Raw genomic sequence first — 17,232 nt, 5'->3', positions numbered from 1 at the left:
CAGAATGTGTTGAAGACCAAGACAAACAAATGTGATGTGAAATGGTTTTTCTCCCATGTTGCATTTAAGAGAAAACAACAAATGCTGGTTTTAGGCCAAAATGCACTGAAACCAATGGAAACAACAAAAGTGCATACTTTGTGATATCTCCTCTTGTAGCAAACACAGACAGCTAAAAATTTCACAGAATGTGTTGAAGACCAATGCCCACAAATGTGATGTGAAATGGATTTTCCCCATGTTGCGTTTAAGAGAAAACAGCAAATGCTCATTTTAGGCCAAAATGCATTGAAACCAATAGAAACAACGAAAGTGCATACTTTGTGATATCTCCTCTTGTAGCAAACACGGACAGCTCAAGATTTCACAGAATGTGTTGAAGATCAAGACCCACAAATGTGATGTGAAATGGTTTTTCTCCCATGTTGCGTTTAAGAGAAAACAGCAAATGCTCGTTTTAGGCCAAAATGCATTGAAACAAATGGAAACAACAAAAGTGCATACTTTGTGATATCTCCTCTTGTAGCAAACACAGACAGCTCAAAATTTCACTGAATGTGCTGAAGATCAATGCCCACAAATTTGATGTGAAATGGTTTTTCTCCCATGTTTCATTTAAGAGAAAACAGCAAATGCTCGTTTTAGGCCAAAATGCATTGAAATCAATGGAAATAACAAAAGTGCATACTTTGTGATATCTCCTCTTGTTGCAAACACAGACAGCTCAAAATTTCACAGAATGTGTTGAAGACGAAGTCCCACAAATGTGATGTGAAATGGATTTTCTCCCATGTTGCATTTAAGAGAAAACAGCAAATGCTCATTTTAGGCCAAAATGCATTGAAACCAATGGAAACAACAAAAGTGCATACTTTGTGATATCTCCTCTTGTAGCAAACACAGACAGCTCAAAGTTTCACAGAATGTGTTGAAGACCAATGCCCACAAATGTGATGTGAAATGGTTTTCTCCCATGTTGCGTTTAAGAGAAAACAGCAAATGCTCGTTTTAGGCCAAAATGCAATGAAACCAATGGAAACAACAAAAGTGCATACTTTGTGATATCTCCTTTTGTAGCAAACACAGACAGCTCAACATTTAACAGAATGTGTTGAAAACCATGGCCCACAAATGTGATGTAAAATGGATTTTCCCCATGTTGCATTTAAGAGAAAACAGCAAATGCTCATTTTAGGCCAAAATGCATTGAAACCAATGGAAACAACAAAAGCGCATACTTTGTGATATCTCCTCTTGTAGAACACACAGACAACTCAAAATTTCACAGAATGTGTTGAAGACCAATGCCCACAAATGTGATGTAAAATGGTTTTTCACCCATGTTGCATTTAAGAGAAAACAGCAAATGCTTGTTTTAGGCCAAAATACATTGAAACCAATGGAAACAGCAGAAGCGCTTTGTGATATTCTCCTCATGTAGCAAACACAGATAGCTCAAAATTGTACACAATGTGTTGAAGACCAATGCCCACAAACATGATGTGAAATGGTTTTTCCCCATGTTGCATTTAAGAGAAAACAGAAAATGCTCATTTTAGGCCAAAAAGCATTTAAACCAATGGAAACAACAAAAGTGCATACTTTGTGATATCTCCTCTTGTAGCAAGCACAGACAGCTCAAAATTTCACAGAATGTGTTGAAGACCAAGACCGACAAATGTGATGTGAAATGGTTTTTCTCCCATGTTGCGTTTAAGAGAAAACAGAAAATGCTCGTTTTAGGCCAACATGCATAGAAACCAATGGAACAACAAATGTGCATACTTTGTGATATCTCCTCTTGTAGAAAATACAGACAGCTCAACATTTTACAGAATGTGTTGAAAACCATGGCCCACAAATGTGATGTAAAATCTATTTTCCCCATGTTGCATTTAAGAGAAAACAGCAAATGCTCATTTTAGGCCAAAATGCATTGAAACCAATGGAAACAACAAAAGCACATACTTTGTGATATCTCCTCTTGTAGCAAGCACAGACAGTTCAAAGCTTCACAGAATGCGTTGAAGACAATGCCCACAAATGTGATATGAAATGGTTTTTCTCCCATGTTGCATTTAAGAGAAAACAGCAAATGCTCGTTTTAGGCCAAAATGCATTGAAACCAATGGAAACAACTAAAGTGCATACTTTGTGATATCTCCTCTTGTAGCAAACACAGACAGCTCAAAATTTCACTGAATGTGCTGAAGACCAATGCCCACAAATTTGATGTGAAATGGTTTTTCTCCCATGTTGCGTTTAAGAGAAAACAGCAAATGCTCGTTTTAGGCCAAAATGCATTGAAACGAATGGAAACAACAAAAGCGCATACTTTGTGAAATCTCTTCTTGTAGCAAATACAGACAGCTCAAGATTTCACAGAAAGTGTTGAAGACCAAGACCCACAAATGTGATGTGAAATGGTTTTTCTCCCTTCTTGCGTCTAAGAGAAAACAGCAAATGCTCCTTTTAGGCCAAAATGCATTGAAACCAATGGAAACAACAAAAGCGTATTCTTTGAGATATCTCCTCTTGTAGCAAACACAGACTGCTCAAAGTTTCACAGAATGTGTTGAAGACCAATGCCCACAAATGTGATGTGAAATGGTTTTCTCCCATGTTGCGTTTAAGAGAAAACAGCAAATGCTCATTTTAGGCCAAAATGCATTGAAACCAATGGAAATAACAAAAGTGCATACTTTGCGATATCTCCTCTTGTAGCAAACACAGACAGCTCAAAATTTCACAGAATGTGTTGAAGATGAAGACCCACAAATGTGATGTGAAATCGATTTTCTCCCATGTTGCATTTAAGAGAAAACAGCAAAAGCTCATTTTAGGCCAAAATGCATTGAAACCAATGGTAACAACAAAAGTGCATACTTTGTGATATTTCCTCTTGTAGCAAACACAGACAGCTCAAAGTTTCACAGAATGTGTTGAAGACCAATGCCCACAAATGTGATGTGAAATTATTTTTCTCCCATGTTGCGTTTAAGAGAAAACAGCAAATGCTCGTTTTAGGCCAAAATGCATTGAAACCAGTGGAAACAACAAAAGTGCATACTTTGTGATATCTCCTCTTGTAGCAAATACAGACAGCTCAAATTTTCACAGAATGTGTTGAAAACCATGGCCCACAAATGTGATCTAAAATGGATTTTCCCCATGTTGCATTTAAGAGAAAACAGCAAATGCTCGTTTTAGGCCAAAATTCATTGAAACCAATAGAAACAAAAAAAGCGCATACTTTGTGATATCTCCTCTTGTAGCAAACACAGACAGCTCAAGATTTCACAGAATGTGTTGAAGACCAAGACAAACAAATGTAATGTGAAATGGTTTTTCTCCGATGTTGCGTTTAAGAGAAAACAACAAATGCTGGTTTTAGGCCAAAATGCACTGAAACCAATGGAAGCAACAAAAGTGCATACTTTGTGATATCTCCTCTTGCAGCAAACACAGACTGCTCAAAGTTTCACAGAATGTGTTGAATACCAATGCCCACAAATGTGATGTGAAATGGATTTTCCCCATGTTGCGTTTAAGAGAAAACAGCAAATGCTCGTTTTAGGCCAAAATGCATTGAAACCAATGGAAACAGCAGAGGCACTTTGTGATATTCTCCTCTTGTAGAAAATAAAGACAGCTCAACATTTTACAGAATGTGTTGAAAACCATGGCCCACAAATGTGATGTAAAATGGATTTTCCCCATGTTGCATTTAAGAGAAAACAGCAAATGCTAATTTTAGGCCAAAATGCATTGAAACCAATGGAAACAACAAAAGCACATACTTTGTGATATCTCCTCTTGTAGCAAGCACAGACAGTTCAAAGCTTCACAGAATGCGTTGAAGACAATGCCCACAAATGTGATATGAAATGGTTTTTCTCCCATGTTGCATTTAAGAGAAAACAGCAAATGCTCGTTTTAGGCCAAAATGCATTGAAACCAATGGAAACAACTAAAGTGCATACTTTGTGATATCTCCTCTTGTAGCAAACACAGACAGCTCAAAATTTCACTGAATGTGCTGAAGACCATTGCCCACAAATTTGATGTGAAATGGTTTTTCTCCCATGTTGCGTTTAAGAGAAAACAGCAAATGCTCGTTTTAGGCCAAAATGCATTGAAACGAATGGAAACAACAAAAGCGCATACTTTGTGAAATCTCTTCTTGTAGCAAATACAGACAGCTCAAGATTTCACAGAAAGTGTTGAAGACCAAGACCCACAAATGTGATGTGAAATGGTTTTTCTCCCTTCTTGCATCTAAGAGAAAACAGCAAATGCTCGTTTTAGGCCAAAATGCATTGAAACCAATGGAAACAACAAAAGCGTATTCTTTGAGATATCTCCTCTTGTAGCAAACACAGACAGCTCAACATTTTACAGAATGTGTTGAAAACCATGGCCCACAAATGTGATGTAAAATGGATTTTCCACATGTTGCATTTAAGAGAAAACAGCAAATGCTCATTTTAGGCCAAAATGCATTGAAACCAATGGAAACAACAAAAGCACATACTTTGTGATATCTCCTCTTGTAGCAAGCACAGACAGTTCAAAGCTTCACAGAATGCGTTGAAGACAATGCCCACAAATGTGATGTGAAATCGATTTTCTCCCATGTTGCATTTAAGAGAAAACAGCAAAAGCTCGTTTTAGGCCAAAATGCATTGAAACCAATGGTAACAACAAAAGTGCATACTTTGTGATATCTCCTCTTGTAGCAAACACAGACAGCTCAAAGTTTCACAGAATGTGTTGAAGACCAATGCCCACAAATTTGATGTGAAATTATTTTTCTCCCATGTTGCGTTTAAGAGAAAACAGCAAATGCTCGTTTTAGGCCAAAATGCATTGAAACCAGTGGAAACAACAAAAGTGCATACTTTGTGATATCTCCTCTTGTAGCAAATACAGACAGCTCAAAATTTCACTGAATGTGTTGAAAACCATGTCCCACAAATGTGATCTAAAATGGATTTTCCCCATGTTGCATTTAAGAGAAAACAGCAAATGCTCATTTTAGGCCAAAATTCATTGAAACCAATAGAAACAACAAAAGTGCATACTTTGTGATATCTCCTCTTGTAGCAAACACAGACAGCTCAAAATTTCACAGAATGTGTTGAAGACCAAGACAAACAAATGTGATGTGAAATGGTTTTTCTCCCATGTTGCGTTTAAGAGAAAACAACAAATGCTGGTTTTAGGCCAAAATGCATTGAAACCAATGGAAACAACAAAAGTGCATTCTTTGCGAAGTCTACTCTTGTAGCAAGCACAGACAGCTCAAAATTTCACAGAATGTGTTGAAGACCAAGACTCACAAATGTGATGTGAAATGGTTTTTCTCCCATGTTGCATTTAAGAGAAAACAGCAAATGCTCGTTTTAGGCCAAAATGCATTGAAACCAATGGAAACATCAAAAGCGCATACTTTGTGATATCTCCTCTTGTAGCACACAGACAACTCAAAATTTCACAGAATGTGTTGAAGACCAATGCCCACAAATGTGATGTAAAATGGTTTTTCACCCATGTTGCATTTAAGAGAAAACAGCAAATGCTTGTTTTAGGCCAAAATACATTGAAACCAATAGAAACAGCAGAAGCACTTTGCGATATTCTCCTCATGTAGCAAACACAGACAGCTCAAAATTTCACACAATGTGTTGAAGACCAATGCCCACAAACATGATGTGAAATGGTTTTTCCCCATGTTGCATTTAAGAGAAAACAGAAAATGCTCATTTTAGGCCAAAAAGCATTGAAACCAATGGAAACAACAAAAGTGCATACTTTGCGAAATCTCCTCTTGTAGCAAGCACAGACAGCTCCAAATTTCACAGAATGTGTTGAAGACCAAGACCCACAAATGTGATTTTAAATGGTTTTTCTCCCATGTTGCGTTTAAGAGAAAACAGAAAATGCTCCTTTTAGGCCAAAATGCATAGAAACCAATGGAAACAACAAATGTGCATACTTTGTGATATCTCCTCTTGTAGAAAATACAGACAGCTCAACATTTTACAGAATGTGTTGAAAACCATGGCCACAAATGTGATGTAAAATGGATTTTCCCCATGTTGCATTTAAGAGAAAACAGCAAATGCTCATTTTAGGCCAAATTGCATTGAAACCAATGGAAACAACAAAAGCACATACTTTGTGATATCTCCTCTTGCAGCAAGCACAGACAGTTCAAAGCTTCACAGAATGTGTTGAAGACAATGCCCACAAATGTGATATGAAATGTTTTTTCTCCCATGTTGCGTTTAAGAGAAAACAGCAAATGCTCGTTTTAGGCCAAAATGCATTGAAACCAATGGAAACAACAAAAGCGCATACTTTGTGATATCTCCTCTTGTAGCAAACACAGACAGCTCAACATTTAACAGAATGTGTTGAAAACCATGGCCCACAAATGTGATGTAAAATGGATTTTCCCCATGTTGCATTTAAGAGAAAACAGCAAATGCTCATTTTAGGCCAAAATGCATTGAAACCAATGGAAACATCAAAAGCGCATACTTTGTGATATCTCCTCTTGTAGCACACAGAGACAACTCAAAATTTCACAGAATGTGTTGAAGACCAATGCCCTCAAATGTGATGTAAAATGGTTTTTCATCCATGTTGCATTTAAGAGAAAACAGCAAATGCTTGTTTTAGGCCAAAATACATTGAAACCAATGGAAACAGCAGAAGCACTTTGCGATATTCTCCTCATGTAGCAAACACAGACAGCTCAAAATTTCACACAATGTGTTGAAGACCAATGCCCACAAACATGATGTGAAATGGTTTTTCCCCATGTTGCATTTAAGAGAAAACAGAAAATGCTCATTTTAGGCCAAAAAGCATTGAAACCAATGGAAACAACAAAAGTGCATACTTTGCGACATCTCCTCTTGTAGCAAGCACAGACAGCTCAAAATTTCACAGAATGTGTTGAAGACCAAGACCCACAAATGTGATGTTAAATGGTTTTTCTCCCATGTTGCGTTTATGAGAAAACAGAAAATGCTCCTTTTGGGCCAAAATGCATAGAAACCAATGGAAACAACAAATGTGCATACTTTGTGATATCTCCTCTTGTAGAAAATACAGACAGCTCAACATTTTACAGAATGTGTTGAAAACCATGGCCCACAAATGTGATGTAAAATGGATTTTCCCCATGTTGCATTTAAGAGAAAACAGCAAATGCTCATTTTAGGCCAAATTGCATTGAAACCAATGGAAACAACAAAAGCACATACTTTGTGATATCTCCTCTTGCAGCAAGCACAGACAGTTCAAAGCTTCACAGAATGCGTTGAAGACAATGCCCACAAATGTGATATGAAATGGTTTTTCTCCAATGTTGCGTTTAAGAGAAAACAGCAAATGCTCGTTTTAGGCCAAAATGCATTGAAACCAATGGAAACAACAAAAGTGCATACTTTGTGATATCTCCTCTTGTAGCAAACACAGACAGCTCAAAATTTCACAGAATGTGTTGAAAACCATGGCCCACAAATTTGATCTAAAATGGATTTTCCCCATGTTGCATTTAAGAGAAAAGAGCAAATGCTCGTTTTAGGCCAAAATTCACTGAAACCAATAGAAACAAAAAAAGCGCATACTTTGTGATATCTCCTCTTGTAGCAAACACAGACAGCTCAAGATTTCACAGAATGTGTTGAAGACCTAGACAAACAAATGTTATGTGAAATGGTTTTTCTCCCATGTTGCGTTTAAGAGAAAACAACAAATGCTGGTTTTAGGCCAAAATGCACTGAAACCAATGGAAACAACAAAAGCGCATACTTTGTGATATCTCCTTTTGTAGCAAACACAGACAGCTCAACATTTAACAGAATGTGTTGAAGACCAATGCCCACAAACATGATGTGAAATGGTTTTTTCCCATGTTGCATTTAAGTGAAAACAGAAAATGCTCGTTTTAGGCCAAAAAGCATTGAAACCAATGGAAACAACAAAAGTGCATACTTTGCGAAATCTCCTCTTGTAGCAAGCACAGACAGCCCAAAATTTCACAGAATGTGTTGAGGACCAAGACCCACAAATGTGATGTGAAATGGTTTTTCTCCCATGTTGCGTTTAAGAGAAAACAGCAAATGCTTGTTTTAGGCCAAAATGCATAGAAACCAATGGAAACAACAAATGTGCATACTTTGTGATATCTCCTCTTGTAGAAAATACAGACAGCTCAACATTTTACAGAATGTGTTGAAAACCATGGACCACAAATGTGATGTAAAATGGATTTTCCACATGTTGCATTTAAGAGAAACCAGCAAATGCTCATTTTAGGCCAAAATGCATTGAAACCAATGGAAACAACAAAAGCACATACTTTGTGATATCTCCTCTTGTAGCAAGCACAGACAGTTCAAAGCTTCACAGAATGCGTTGAAGACAATGCCCACAAATGTGATATGAAATGGTTTTTCTCCCATGTTGCGTTTAAGAGAAAACAGCAAATGCTCGTTATAGGCCAAAATGCATTGAAACCAATGGAAACAACAAAAGCGCATACTTTGTGATATCTCCTCTTGTAGCAAACACAGACAGCTCAAAATTTCACTGAATGTGCTGAAGACCAATCCCCACAAATTTGATGTGAAATGGTTTTTCTCCCATGTTGCGTTTAAGAGAAAACAGCAAATGCTCGTTTTAGGCCAAAATGCATTGAAACGAATGGAAACAAAAGCGCATACTTTGTGATATCTCTTCTTGTAGCAAATACAGACAGCTCAAGATTTCACAGAAAGTGTTGAAGACCATGACCCACAAATGTGATGTGAAATGGTTTTTCTCCCTTCTTGCATGTAAGAGAAAACAGCAAATGCTCGTTTTAGGCCAAAATGCATTGAAACCAATGGAAACAACAAAAGTGTATTCTTTGAGATATCTCCTCTTGTAGCTAACACAGACTGCTGAAAGTTTCACAGAATGTGTTGAAGACCAATGCCCACAAATGTGATGAGAAATGATTTTTCTCCAATGTTGCGTTTAAGAGAAAACAGCAAATGCTCGGTTTAGGCCAAAATGCATTGAAACCAATGGAAACAACAAAAGTGCATACTTTGTGATATCTCCTCTTGTAGCAAACACAGACAGCTAAAAATTTCACAGAATGTGTTGAAGACCAATGCCCACAAATGTGATGTGAAATGGATTTTCCCCATGTTGCGTTTAAGAGAAAACAGCAAATGCTCGTTTTAGGCCAAAATACATTGAAACCAATGGAAACAGCAGAGGCGCTTTGTGATATTCTCCTCTTGTAGAAAATACAGACAGCTCAACATTTTACAGAATGTGTTGAAAACCATGGCCCACAAATGTGATGTAAAATGGATTTTCCCCATGTTGCGTTTAAGAGAAAACAGCAAATGCTCATTTTAGGCCAAAATGCATTGAAACCAATGGAAACAACAAAAGTACATACTTTGTGATATCTCCTCTTGTAGCAAGCACAGACAGTTCAAAGCTTCACAGAATGCGTTGAAGACAATGCCCACAAATGTGATATGAAATGGTTTTTCTCTCATGTTGCGTTTAAGAGAAAACAGCAAATGCTCATTTTAGGCCAAAATGCATTGAAACCAATGGAAACAACAAAAGTGCATACTTTGTGATATCTCCTCTTGTAGCAAACACAGACAGCTCAAAATTTCACTGAATGTGCTGAAGACCAATGCCCACAAATTTGATGTGAAGTGGTTTTTCTCCCATGTTGCATTTAAGAGAAAACAGCAAATGCTCGTTTTAGGCCAAAATGCATTGAAACGAATGGAAACAACAAAAGCGCATACTTTGTGATATCTCTTCTTGTAGCAAATACAGACAGCTCAAGATTTCACATAAAGTGTTGAAGACCAAGACCCACAAATGTGATGTGAAATGGTTTTTCACCCATGTTGCATTTAAGAGAAAACAGCAAATGCTTGTTTTAGGCCAAAATACATTGAAACCAATGGAAACAGCAGAGGCGCTTTGTGATATTCTCCTCTTGTAGAAAATACAGACAGCTCAACATTTTACAGAATGTGTTGAAAACCAAGGCCCACAAATGTGATGTAAAATGGATTTTCCCCATGTTGCATTTAAGAGAAAACAGCAAATGCTCATTTTAGGCCAAAATGCATTGAAACCAATGGAAACAACAAAAGCACATACTTTGTGATATCTCCTCTTGTAGCAAGCACAGACAGTTCAAAGCTTCACAGAATGCGTTGAAGACAATGCCCACAAATGTGATATGAAATGGTTTTTCTCCCATGTTGCGTTTAAGAGAAAACAGCAAATGCTCGTTTTAGGCCAAAATGCATTGAAACCAATGGAAACAACAAAAGCGCATACTTTGTGATATCTCCTCTTGTAGCAAACACAGACAGCTCAAAATTTCACTGAATGTGCTGAAGACCAATCCCCACAAATTTGATGTGAAATGGTTTTTCTCCCATGTTGCGTTTAAGAGAAAACAGCAAATGCTCGTTTTAGGCCAAAATGCATTGAAACGAATGGAAACAAAAGTGCATACTTTGTGATATCTCTTCTTGTAGCAAATACAGACAGCTCAAGATTTCACAGAAAGTGTTGAAGACCATGACCCACAAATGTGATGTGAAATGGTTTTTCTCCCTTCTTGCGTGTAAGAGAAAACAGCAAATGCTCGTTTTAGGCCAAAATGCATTGAAACCAATGGAAAAAACAAAAGCGTATTCTTTGAGATATCTCCTCTTGTAGCAAACACAGACAGCTCAAAATTTCACTGAATGTGCTGAAGACCAATGCCCACAAATTTGATGTGAAATGTTTTTTCTCCCATGTTTCGTTTAAGAGAAAACAGCAAATGCTCTTTTTAGGCCAAAATGCATTGAAACGAATGGAAACAACAAAAGTGCATACTTTGTGATATCTCTTCTTGAAGCAAATACAGACAGCTCAAGATTTCACAGAAAGTGTTGAAGACCAAGACCCACAAATGTGATGTGAAATGGTTTTTCTCCCTTCTTGTGTGTAAGAGAAAACAGCAAATGCTCGTTTTAGGCCAAAATGCATTGAAACCAATGGAAACAACAAAAGTGCATACTTTGTGATATCTCCTCTTGTAGCAAGCACAGACAGCTCAAAATTTCACAGAATGTGTTGAAAACCATGGCCCACAAACGTGATCTAAAATGGATTTTCCCCATGTTGCATTTAAGAGAAAACAGCAAATGCTCGTTTTAGGCCAAAATTCATTGAAACCAATAGAAACAACAAAAGTGCATACTTTGTGATATCTCCTCTTGTAGCAAACACAAACAGCTCAAGATTTCACAGAATGTGTTGAAGACCAAGACAAACAAATGTGATGTGAAATGGTTTTTCTCCCATGTTGCGTTTAAGAGAAAACAACAAATGCTGGTTTTAGGTCAAAATGCATTGAAACCAAAGGAAACAACAAAAGTGCATACTTTGCGAAATCTACTCTTGTAGCAATCACAGACAGCTCAAAATTTCACAGAATGTGTTGAAGAGCAAGACCCACAAATGTGATGTGAAATGGTTTTTCTCCCATGTTGTGTTTAAGAGAAAACAGCAAATGCTCGTTTTAGGCCAAAATGCATTGAAACGAATGGAAACAACAAAAGCGCATACTTTGTGATATCTCCTTTTGTAGCAAACACAGACAGCTCAACATTTCACAGAATGTGTTGAAAACCATGGCCCACAAATGTGATGTAAAATGGTTTTTCCCCATGTTGCATTTAAGAGAAAACAGCAAATGCTCATTTTAGGCCAAAATGCATTGAAACCAATGGAAACAACAAAAGCGCATACTTTGTGATTTCTCCTCTTGTAGCACACACAGACAACTCAAAATTTCACAGAATGTGTTGAAGACCAATGCCCACAAATGTGATGTAAAATGGTTTTTCACCCATGTTGCATTTAAGAGAAAACAGCAAATGCTTGTTTTAGGCCAAAATACATTGAAACCAATGGAAACAGCAGAGGCGCTTTGTGATATTCTCCTCTTGTAGAAAATACAGACAGCTCAACATTTTACAGAATGTGTTGAAAACCATGGCCCACAAATGTGATGTAAAATGGATTTTCCCCATGTTGCATTTAAGAGAAAACAGCAAATGCTCATTTTAGGCCAAAATGCATTGAAACCAATGGAAACAACAAAAGTACATACTTTGTGATATCTCCTCTTGTAGCAAGCACAGACAGTTCAAAGCTTCACAGAATGCGTTGAAGACAATGCCCACAAATGTGATATGAAATGGTTTTTCTCTCATGTTGCGTTTAAGAGAAAACAGCAAATGCTCGTTTTAGGCCAAAATGCATTGAAACCAATGGAAACAACAAAAGTGCATACTTTGTGATATCTCCTCTTGTAGCAAACACAGACAGCTCCAAATTTCACTGAATGTGCTGAAGACCAATGCCCACAAATTTGATGTGAAGTGGTTTTTCTCCCATGTTGCATTTAAGAGAAAACAGCAAATGCTCGTTTTAGGCCAAAATGCATTGAAACGAATGGAAACAACAAAAGCGCATACTTTGTGATATCTCTTCTTGTAGCAAATACAGACAGCTCAAGATTTCACAGAAAGTGTTGAAGACCAAGACCCACAAATGTGATGTGAAATGGTTTTTCACCCATGTTGCATTTAAGAGAAAACAGCAAATGCTTGTTTTAGGCCAAAATACATTGAAACCAATGGAAACAGCAGAGGCGCTTTGTGATATTCTCCTCTTGTAGAAAATACAGACAGCTCAACATTTTACAGAATGTGTTGAAAACCATGGCCCACAAATGTGATGTAAAATGGATTTTCCCCATGTTGCATTTAAGAGAAAACAGCAAATGCTCATTTTAGGCCAAATTGCATTGAAACCAATGGAAACAACAAAAGCGTATTCTTTGAGATATCTCCTCTTGTAGCAAACACAGACTGCTCAAAGTTTCACAGAATGTGTTGAAGACCAATGCCCACAAATGTGATGAGAAATGATTTTTCTCCAATGTTGCGTTTAAGAGAAAACAGCAAATGCTCGTTTTAGGCCAAAATGCATTGAAACCAATGGAAACAACAAAAGTGCATACTTTGTGATATCTCCTCTTGTAGCAAACACAGACAGCTCAAAATTTCACAGAATGTGTTGAAAACCATGGCCCACAAATATGATCTAAAATGGATTTTCCCCATGTTGCATTTAAGAGAAAACAGCAAATGCTCGTTTTAGGCCAAAATTCACTGAAACCAATAGAAACAAAAAAAGCGCATACTTTGTGATATCTCCTCTTGTAGCAAACACAGACAGCTCAAGATTTCACAGAATGTGTTGAAGACCAAGACAAACAAATGTTATGTGAAATGGTTTTTCTCCCATGTTGCGTTTAAGAGAAAACAACAAATGCTGGTTTTAGGCCAAAATGCACTGAAACCAATGGAAACAACAAAAGTGCATACTTTGTGATATCTCCTCTTGTAGCAAATACAGACTGCTCAAAGTTTCACAGAATGTGTTGAAGACCAATGCCCACAAATGTGATGAGAAATGATTTTTCTCCGATGTTGCGTTTAAGAGAAAACAGCAAATGCTCGTTTTAGGCCAAAATGCATTGAAACCAATGGAAACAACAAAAGTGCATACTTTGTGATATCTCCTCTTGTAGCAAACACAGACAGCTCAAAATTTCACAGAATGTGTAGAAAACCATGGCCCACAAATGTGATATGAAATGGTTTTTCCCCATGTTGCATTTAAGAGAAAACAGCAAATGCTCGTTTTAGGCCAAAATGCATTGAAACCAATGGAAACAACAAAAGTACATACTTTGTGATATCTCCTCTTGTAGCAAACACAGACAGCTCAAAATTTCACTGAATGTGCTGAAGACCAATGCCCACAAATTTGATGTGAAGTGGTTTTTCTCCCATGTTGCATTTAAGAGAAAACAGCAAATGCTCGTTTTAGGCCAAAATGCATTGAAACGAATGGAAACAACAAAAGCGCATACTTTGTGATATCTCTTCTTGTAGCAAATACAGACAGCTCAAGATTTCACAGAAAGTGTTGAAGACCAAGACCCACAAATGTGATGTGAAATGGTTTTTCTCCCTTCTTGCGTGTAAGAGAAAACAGCAAATGCTCGTTTTAGGACAAAATGCATTGAAACCAATAGAAACAACAAAAGCGTATTCTTTGAGATATCTCCTCTTGTACCAAACACAGACTGCTGAAAGTTTCACAGAATGTGTTGAAGACCAATGCACACAAATGTGATGAGAAATGATTTTTCTCCCATGTTGCGTTTAAGAGAAAACAGCAAATGCTCGTTTTAGGCCAAAATGCATTGAAACCAATGGAAACAACAAAAGTGCATACTTTGTGATATCTCCTCTTGTAGCAAACACAGACAGCTCAAAATTTCACAGAATGTGTTGAAAACCATGGCCCACAAATGTGATCTAAAATGGATTTTCCCCATGTTGCATTTAAGAGAAAACAGCAAATGCTCGTTTTAGGCCAAAATTCATTGAAACCAATAGAAACAACAAAAGCGCATACTTTGTGATATCTCCTCTTGTAGCAAACACAGACAGCTAAAAATTTCACAGAATGTGTTGAAGATCAAGACCCACAAATGTGATGTGAAATGGTTTTTCTCCCATGTTGCGTTTAAGAGAAAACAGCAAATGCTCGTTTTAGGCCAAAATGCAATGAAACCAATGGAAACAACAGAAGTGCATACTTTGTGATATCTCCTCTTGTAGCAAACACAGACAGCTCAAAATTTCACAGAATGTGTTGAAGACCAAGACCGACAAATGTGATGTGAAATAGTTTTTCTCCCATGTTGCGTTTAAGAGAAAACAGAAAATGCTCGTTTTAGGCCAACATGCATAGAAACCAATGGAAACAACAAATGTGCATACTTTGTGATATCTCCTCTTGTAGAAAATACAGACAGCTCAACATTTTACAGAATGTGTTGAAAACCATGGCCCACAAATGTGATGTAAAATGGATTTTCCCCATGTTGCATTTAAGAGAAAACAGCAAATGCTCATTTTAGGCCTAAATGCATTGAAACCAATGGAAACAACAAAGCACATACTTTGTGATATCTCTTCTTGTAGCAAGCACAGACAGTTCAAAGTTTCACAGAAAGTGTTGAAGACCAATGCCCACAAATGTGATGTGAAATTATTTTTCTCCCATGTTGCGTTTAAGAGAAAACAGCAAATGCTCGTTTTAGGCCAAAATGCATTGAAACCAGTGGAAACAACAAAAGTGCATACTTTGTGATATCTCCTCTTGTAGCAAATACAGACAGCTCAAAATTTCACAGAAAGTGTTGAAGACCAAGACCCACAAATGTGATATGAAATGGTTTTTCTCCCATGTTTCGTTTAAGAGAAAACAGCAAATGCTCGTTTTAGGCCAAAATGCATTGAAACCAATGGAAATAGCAAAAGTGCATACTTTGTGATATCTCCTCTTGTAGCAAACACAGACAGCTCAAAGTTTCACAGAATGTGTTGAAGACGAAGGCCCACAAATGTGATGTGAAATGGATTTTCTCCAATGTTGCATTTAAGAGAAAAAAGCAAATGCTCATTTTAGGCCAAAATGCATTGAAACCAATGGAAACAACAAAAGCACATACTTTGTGATATCTCCTCTTGTAGCAAGCACAGACAGTTCAAAGCTTCACAGAATGCGTTGAAGACAATGCCCACAAATGTGATATGAAATGGTTTTTCTCCCATGTTGCGTTTAAGAGAAAACAGCAAATGCTCGTTTTAGGCCAAAATGCATTGAAACCAATGGAAACAACAAAAGCGTATTCTTTGAGATATCTCCTCTTGTAGCAAACACAGACTGCTCAAAGTTTCACAGAATGTGACCAATGCCCACAAATGTGATGAGAAATGATTTTTCTCCAATGTTGCGTTTAAGAGAAAACAGCAAATGCTCGTTTTAGGCCAAAATGCATTGAAACCAATGGAAACAACAAAAGTGCATACTTTGTGATATCTCCTCTTGTAGCAAACACAGACTGCTCAAAGTTTCACAGAATGTGTTGAAGACCAATGCCCACAAATGTGATGAGAAATGATTTTTCTCCGATGTTGCGTTTAAGAGAAAACAGCAAATGCCCGTTTTAGGCCAAAATGCATTGAAACCAATGGAAAAAACAAAAGTGCATACTTTGTGATATCTCCTCTTGTTACAAACACAGACAGCTCAAAATTTCACAGAATGTGTTGAAAACCATGGCCCACAAATGTGATCTAAAATGGATTTTCCCCATGTTGCATTTAAGAGAAAACAGCAAATGCTCGTTTTAGGCCAAAATTCATTGAAACCTATAGAAACAACAAAAGCGCATACTTTGTGATATCTCCTCTTGTAGCAAACACAGACAGCTCAAGATTTCACAGAATGTGTTGAAGACCAAGACAAACAAATGTGATGTGAAATGGTTTTTCTCCCATGTTGCATTTAAGAGAAAACAACAAATGCTGGTTTTAGGCCAAAATGCACTGAAACCAATGGAAACAACAAAAGTGCATACTTTGTGATATCTCCTCTTGTAGCAAACACAGACAGCTCAAAATTTCACAGAATGTGTTGAAGACCAAGACAAACAAATGTGTTGTGAAATGATTATTCTCCCATGTTGCGTTTAAGAGAAAACAACAAATGCTGGTTTTAGGCCAAAATGCATTGAAACCAATGGAAACAACAAAAGTGCATTCTTTGCGAAGTCTACTCTTGTAGCAAGCACAGACAGCTCAAAATTTCACAGAATGTGTTGAAGACCAAGACTCACAAATGTGATGTGAAATGGTTTTTCTCCCATGTTGCATTTAAGAGAAAACAGCAAATGCTCGTTTTAGGCCAAAATGCATTGAAACCAATGGAAACAACAAAATCGCATACTTTGTGATATCTCCTTTTGTAGCAAACACAGACAGCTCAACATTTAACAGAATGTGTTGAAAACCATGGCCCACAAATGTGATGTAAAATGGATTTTCCCCATGTTGCATTTAAGAGAAAACAGCAAATGCTCATTTTAGGCCAAAATGCATTGAAACCAATGGAAACATCAAAAGCGCATACTTTGTGATATCTCCTCTTGTAGCACACAGAGACAACTCAAAATTTCACAGAATGTGTTGAAGACCA

Source organism: Taudactylus pleione, unplaced genomic scaffold, assembly GCF_031769625.1.
Source record: "Taudactylus pleione unplaced genomic scaffold, aTauple2 ptg000977l, whole genome shotgun sequence".
NCBI classification, from domain to species: Eukaryota; Metazoa; Chordata; class Amphibia; order Anura; family Myobatrachidae; genus Taudactylus; species Taudactylus pleione.
This window is presented reverse-complemented; position numbering follows the sequence as displayed.